The following is an 8,288-nucleotide window of genomic DNA, read 5'->3' on the forward strand; positions in this document are numbered from 1 at the left end:
ATGCAATCTAAGTATGAAAATGTATGTAGAATCTAAATTAAGTCATAAAGATACAGCTTAGCAATGCCTCTCTCAATAATAAATGGTCATGGGATATTTTTGGAGCAGTTCTGCAGATCACTAAACTGATGGTCTCTATCCAAAACTCACTTCCTGCACAAATACTACCTGTTGGTCACATATTGTGTAGCAGATGCTGTACTGGGCACCTAAGACATGGGACAAATGGATGTGGCCCCCTCAAATGGCCTTTTCAGTAGTTAGGGAGACCTCACCACACACGTAGCTATAAAGCACTACAGTAATTGCTATAAAGGAAAAATTAGAAAATGGGATTGATACACTGAAGGGACATCTACTACGGCAGGGAAGGCAAGTCCTCAAAGAGGAGATGGGGAGGTAATACAAGGGAAACTCCAAACAAGAGGCCGCAGTGTCTTGTAGAAAGAGTATGGCTCAGAGCTTCCTACTTTAGAAAACCTCTGGCTCCAGTCTGAGGTGGTCACCATGTAAACACAGAACAGCTCATTAGAACAGTTTTATCACCTTAGTCATTATGCTAGTGCACAAAGGTGACCCAAATCAGGAAAGGAAGGGCAGAACCGGGATGGTAAGGGGGTAGAGCAGGTGGAGAACGGAAATGTTGGTCTGCAGGTAGGAAGAGGTCAGGCAACTCATTTCTAAGGTGAATAATCAGGAATGATATCTTTGTAACAAAGGATATAAAAATAATAAAGTTTTAAAGGGAAGATAATTCAAAATTTATATGATTAAGAAATATAATATGAAAATATCCTTTAGAATGCACAGCCCAGATGAAAGCCATGAAAAAGTCTACATTTAAACTTGTTGTGAATAACAAGATGGTGTCATTTTTTTGGCCCCTAAAATGCTTGGCACAGTCCTCTTGGCACAAAGTGTCACTAAAGTGTACTGAGAAGAATAGAAGAGGAGCTGGAGAGATGGCTCCATGGTTAAAAGCACTGATTGCTCTTCCAGAGGGCCCGGGTCTGATTCCCAGCTAACAACTGTTAGCTTCAGTTTCAAGGGATCCAAGACCCTCTTCTGACCTCTGCAGATACCAGGCATGTACATGGTACACAAACATACTTCAGAAAAAAACCCATATACATTTCATAAAAATAAATTATCCAGGAAATGAATTTTTAATAAAAGTCCATGTAGATTTAATCATTGAAGTGAACGCATGCATTCACTGACACTGATCTACTCTGTGTGTTCTAAGCTTCACCTACTCGCAATGATCCTGGAGGAACACAGCTTATAAAGGAAGTGCATTTCTGAAAAGGTCACCATTCAGTCCTTTTCACCACTAAACCCTAGAACTTGAGGGAAAGCTGTCATCAGAAATAACAAACTAAATGGATTATCTCCTAAGATGCTAAATAAATTGAAGGTACACACTGTGTGCCCTGTGTGAGTTCTTTGACCTTAGGGAATACAGAATTCCTATACAGACACAAGTATTTCAAGCCCCATCTTCAAAACTGCCTATCCCATAAAGATTTCTGTAGAAAATGCACAGGAAGTGTATCTAATGACCTGCTACCTGCCTGAGTTTCCTCAGAAATGAGAATTACCTGAATGAAACAAAGGTGACTCTAGAGCTGCCTTAGCTGGGTCATGACCTATGGTTAGGAAAGGGTCCATATTATATCAGAAAGGGCAGCATTAAAACCAAGGTCTTAAGATTGTGAAGAGTTTAGGATCCTGTAATATTCTTGTCTTAAGTTCTCATCCACCCACTTTTTTAAGCACTGCCATGTTCCAACTACTGTGCTAAACATGGAAGTGTACATCTAACTTACATCAATCTTTTCAATGGAAAGATATACAATAAACAAATCGATCCATAATATAAGCTGATTACAAACTCTATATTAGAGGACACTAGGAAAAGAAGAGGATACTGAACTTCAGGGAGAGACATTTTATTGAGAAGCAACATTGATTAGTCAAGCAGTGGACAGACATACAGCACAGAGGAACTTTTGCTTTAGAAAATCAGCTCTGGCACCAGCACAGAGGAAGTGGGAAAAGAGAATGGCTAAAAGGCTATTACTAAAGAGAATGTAAGAGACAAGGTCTACACTACACTACTAATGGGAGAGATAGCAGGAGTCAAATGTGAAGTTTTCAGGAGTAGGAGAGAGAGACACTGATCAGTGATGGCATCAAGAGTGTAAGGAAGAAATGTCAAAATACTTTCCAGGATTCTGATTAGCCAGGTAACGGGAAGAGCAGATATGAAAACTATTCAAAAGAGACGATAAGTTTCATTTATTGCAAAAGTGAGCTGTATTTTATAAAACTCAATAGATATAAATTATTAAAAAATTATTAAAAGCATACTCACAGTTTGCAATTAATTACAAGATCAGCAGTCAATATGGCTCTTCTCTATGTTTGTACTTGTGACCATTACTTAATAGCAATGGCATAAACTGGGAGACTCACAAAGACTACAAAGAATGTAGGTGGAAGTCACAGCAGCAGACCTGAATAGCAACTCATGGTTAGAAGCTGTGTGAATTAGATGATGGTGTGAAAGCCAAGATAGACTGTAGACTACTGGTAAACCAGAAATTAATGATGTCCTGTTCTGTTCTTCCTTCAACCATTTCAACACCTGTTATGTGCCAGGTATAGCACAAAACACTGGTCACACAAAGACAAGGCAACACTTGTCTGTAAGCATATTCATACACCTACAGCCTAATGTTTACCAAGAAAAAGGAGTGGGAATGTTGAGTGGACAAAGGGAGGGACAAAGAAAGGAAAGGCGGGACCAAGGGATGAAGTGAGGGAAGGCTTTTCCCGAGATCATAACTTAGAAAGATACATTGTTGAATAAGATAACAGTCAAGAACCAAACTAACTCCTGAGTAAATTGGGAGCATGGGGACCTTGGGGGAGGGTTGAAGGGAGAGGGGAGAGGCAGGGAGGGGAGCAGAGAGAAATGTAGAGCTCAATAAAAATCAATAAAAAAAGAACCAAACTAACAAGTGGTTCTGCCGAAAATGTCATCAAATTCCAGCACTCCACCACACTCCACCCTATAAAATAATGGTTTGCTCTAACCTAACAACTGCTCTGTATCTTGGCGTTACCACAGATATCACATCTGACCTTTCACAAACAGTTAAGAGTAATGCCCCCTCAAAAGGCAATGAACAACAAATGGCCAGGGAAGATAACACAGAAACTGGTGCTAGAGAGCACTTCAGCAGATAGCAACTTCAGGGGTCACTACAAGAGTCACAACTGTTTCTGACGATTAAATAAGGCAAAGAAAACCAAGTATATTAAATGCAACAGAATGTCAAGTCTTTAGATATACTGTATCATTAGTTTATAAAAGTCCTACATCAAACCGATGTAGAAGATAGCTTCTAATATTTTTGTTTTATAAACATAAATGCTGCTATAGGAAACACAAGGGCTCTTTTTCCATTAAAATACCAGGATTTCTGTGACACTACAAAGTCAAAGATGGAAATGCATCAAACACTTTAGAAGGAAGTGCCAGTGTTGATCAAAGGACCATCTTCTACATTTTCTTTTTTGGCTAGGACTATTAATGTAGCAATCAAGGACATGGGCTGCCTTTAAACTAGTCTTCATAAACATTAGATCCTTCTTATAGTCTAGCACTATCCTTTATATAATACTCTCAGCAAAAGCTTCCTTCTGTTGGGCTCAGGACCATGTTTTATGCCACTGACTTGTCCAAAATGATCACATGGCAAGACCAGCAGAGAAAAAAATCTGTCCAAAGACTACTACACTATAGACTAGCTAGCAGCCTATGAAGAACCCTGACATTACATAAAAATATGCTAACTATACCCAATTTAACTAATCACACTTTCCCTTAAAAGCCTGACAAGCTACAAGCTAAAAGGTGCAGAAATGGCAGGAAGCAGATGTAATGGTCAGCTACAACTATATTGAGAAGACAGAGAGTGAGGTGTGTGTTTTAAGTGAGTCTTAGAAGGGCTACAAGAAGAGAAGCAACACCCAGTCACTAGGTTGCACTGATTTTCCCCATTTTCGTATCACCTACCTAATGGAAATCTAGTGAAGCCAATTTGACTGGATTTTCACAAGGCCCGGTCACTTCCTTCTCCCTTATACTCCCCACATAAAACTTTCAGAAGAGCCTCTCTCCTTACTAGATGTAAGTCAAACAAAATTATGTGCTTGCAACTAAAAAGGAATGAAAGAATCTGACTTTAATGAGTGCACACGCACTCACACACCAACCCTTAGACACTGGCACACTGGACGGTAGCTGGCCATCCACGCCTTCTGATTCCCACACCTATTTGCAGCATCTGTGGTTGAGATACTGTTACTGACCCCTATTACTAGTCTCAGATCTCAAAAAGAATGCTAAACCTTAAAACTTAACAACATAGAGCTGAGGAAACGGTAAAGCGTCTGCTGTGCAAGCATGAAGACCTGACTTCATTTCCCAGCACGCACCTCCATAAAGTCAGGCATGACAGCCCGTGTATGCAACAGGGCAGGAATGTGGGGAAACAGCTAGAATCCCCTAAGCTTGCTTCAGTGTAGCCAAGCAGGCAGAGCCAGATTCAGTGAGAGGCCCTGTCTAAAAACAGTCATGGAAGACACCTGCTATCAACCTCAGGCCTGCATATGTACATGCACAAACAGACACACCAGCACGCACAAGTGCACACACACAAAAGATAGAACCTCTTCGTTATAAATTCTATAACTTCAATATTAACAAGAAACAAACTATCTCCTTTAAAAGCTCCTTGCTGTATGTGTGCATAAGTGCATGTGTGAAGACTGTGTGCTAAGTGAACTGCTTTTCTTAGAAACATACTGAATAAACATAGGTTAGTCAAGGTAGTCAAGCACAAAAATGATAACTGGAAGATATGAAGATGGAAAAGTGAGACCTACTGGCCTACCTCATACCCTGAACCCTGTCACACAACCGATCATGCTTAGATATTCTCAACATGATGTCCACAGATACCCAGTAGGCAGCATACCATGGAACTCAATATATTTAATAAACAAAAACTATGAAAATAACTCTCCTACAGAAACTCCTATTTCCATAACTACCTCTATGTAAAAAATTAGAGGACGCTCCTTTCCCTACCCATCCCCACCTCACGCTGAATCCAGTTACCTTTGCACATCATGCCTACTGCTTCAGTTCTTTTTCTCTTAGAGATACTCCTTCCTTTCTTATTCCCATTCAGAATCGAAGTTACCAGTCACAACTAGCACACACTTTGAGTTGAAGACTAAGGCACCTTAATACTGAACAAGAATCTCAATTATTTCTAAAAGACATTTGCAGAGCTGAGAATGTCTGACTAAATGATACAGTTCTATTTCTCAAAGCTAATTTATTTTCAGTATATTTCCAGATAGAAGGTAACAAAGTTCCATATTCAAAACCCCAATTATAATGAAAACTACATGCACTTAAAGTTCATACTTACATAATATTTCATCTGAACATAACATTATTAGATACTCTGAAAGTGTTGACAGATTATATGAACATTCAAGGTGGAAGGCTGGTTATTAGTGCTAAGCATCCAAAACAGGGCTTTTTTTTTTTTTTTGAGGTGGCTAATTTAACCATATCATTCTGTCACTTAAACATTATTTCATTTGCCATAAATATTCCTCACATACTAGACACAAGTTTTGATACCAGCATTTGAGTACCAGAATCGTCGTGAAGGGCAAGAGCCTGTAATCCCAGCACTCAGGAGGCTGAGGGGGATAAGATTCAGGCCAGCCTAAGATACATAGTGAGACCCTATATCAAAACAGAAAGGGCTAAAAAGGAAGTTCAGTGGCAGAACACCTGTGTCACATTAATAAAGCCCTGGGCTCAATTCCCAGCACCACTACAAAAATAACCAAAACAGCCATATTTCTTAAGTTTAAGATCAAAGATCATCCAGGTCCACAGAGGTGCAAGTTATAATAAAGAAAGCTCCAATGTCAGAAACAAGATCAAGCTGGTCGGGTTTGTGAGTAAGTTCTTTCAGCAGGTCACTTTAACGGCAGAGCCTTAACTGAAATTTGCAGTGCTGCCAATCAATGACTGCCACTGGGTGGGCTTGTTCCTTATCTCTTCACAGCTGTACACCAGACATTGCTGACTTAGACAGTATGTCCTGAAAACTCTATTCCTTCAGCAAGTGAATGGCTTCTTTCAAACAGTACAAAATATCTATAAGGTTTTATTTTTTAAAATTCAACAATTTAGCTAATATTTGTTCCCAGTCAGTATTTTGCACATACGTGTGACAGAACAGACGGCAATGAGATTTTTGAAACAGATGGATGGTTACAGGGTAAGGCCATAAAAACAAAGCTTAGTGTATAATGAACATGCTTTTTTAATACTCCCTAATATCTTTTCAAGAGAAATGAAAAAACTGTAAGAAAGGTAAGCTCCTTATATCTGATTATTCGGTACAAACACCACAGATGTGGTGTGTAACAAAGTTCTCTTCCAATGCATAAGTTCCCATCTAAACTTAATTTGGTAGTAATGATAAAGTTCCCAGCTGACTGTGCCACTCAAGCCTTTTCTAGAAATAACATCTAACCCTTATAGCAACATGCCAGGCACTGTTCTCAGAATTCTGCATGTAGTTTCCATCTCCTCTGAACACTCATCCAGAGAAGCACACCAGTACTGTTTTATAGGTGAAATGGCAAAGGCAGAGAACATCAGAGTAGATCTTTAAAGGTCACAAGGGAAGGAATCTGTGGATCCAAAATGTTACCAACCAGTCTAGCTCCAGCTTACTGCCACAGCTACCGGAAGATAGCCACGTACTGAATCACTCCATACTTGGTAAAATGTACAAATGTTGAGGTTGTGTCAACCAGTGGTGTACACTGGTTCCTAGTGGCTATGCGGCATAAATATGTTACTGAACTTCTCCAAGCTTCGGTTTTCTTTCTGTATTAATGGGAATAATGAAGAAACGGGTCTTATGTCATAGGTCTATTGGTAGTTTAGAGACATTACACATGTAAAGTGTTAGCCAAGTGTGTGGTACACAAGTATTCCATAAATATTAGTGATCAGTAAGACTTATCTTCATTCTCAGAAACTCTTCGTAGAGGTAGTATTTTCTAAAGCAAAACTCACCAATATTGAGCTAATGAAGAGCGCTAGACCCAGACATGGTAACACACACCTCGACTCCCAGCACTAGGAGGCTAAGGTAGAGAGTTGTGGATGTGAGGCCAGCACCAGTTACAAGGTAAAAACCAAAAATACTGTTAGGTATTGCAGGAACTTGCACAAATCAGGCCCATGACATCAAAAATATATAGTCAAACCAATTAATTGCAGAACAGACACAAATACCAAATGCTTTCTCTGGGCTTTTTCCTTAACCAGATGCACCTATGGTCTGAAGTTCTCCTTTGCTTCTGAAGGTGTGGTATCAAAAACAGGTAGAGAAGGCGGAAGACACTCCTCCTCCCAAATTCAGTGTGAAACACGGGCGCTTCAGAAGGAAATGAACTGCATGCTCTTATCCTTACCTCCCCAAAATGGTTTGGCTATCTGGGACTAATGATCTCCTTTAATCAAACTGAAGGGGAAAAGCAAGGTAAGAGCTAGAAGCTCAGAAGAAAGAGATAAAGACACAAATTAGAGAGGAAAGATAAATTAGAAAGGGAAAATACTGATTAGTAAGTTTAAGAAAACGTGTTTTCATTGTACATTTTAGCATGTGCTTCAGAAACCAATCGACTGCTTCTAAGATTGTCTATCCTTACATATTTAGCGCACAAAACCAGAGTACAAAGAAAAGCACAGAGCACTAGAGGGCTTTTGTCTAAGAGCAGAGCCAACATTATACTATGTATCCTACAGCTTAGCTTTGGATCAACTCTCAGAACCAAGGCTAAATCATAATCCTTATAGACTATGGATTCCATTAGAGAAATAACTTCCACAACTCCAAAATAAAAGGATCTGAAATACTCCTGCGGGCCACAGTAAGAAACCTAGGAACCTAATTTCTAACTCATAGGGACATTTCAATGCCACTGTCAGTAGTGATGCTATTTGAAGATCATTTGCAGTGTCACAACAGGAAATGATACTGCCCGTTTCCAAACATATCTGCCACAGACCTAGAGGATAGCTCCGTGTTCTCACAACAAAGTCATAGCAAACTGCACAGCCCTCCACTGCTGCATCCTGCCTACAAATCAGTATAATAATTTCTTTT

The sequence above is a fragment of the Arvicola amphibius genome, chromosome 2 (genome assembly GCF_903992535.2).
Source record: "Arvicola amphibius chromosome 2, mArvAmp1.2, whole genome shotgun sequence".
Lineage (NCBI taxonomy): Eukaryota > Metazoa > Chordata > Mammalia > Rodentia > Cricetidae > Arvicola > Arvicola amphibius.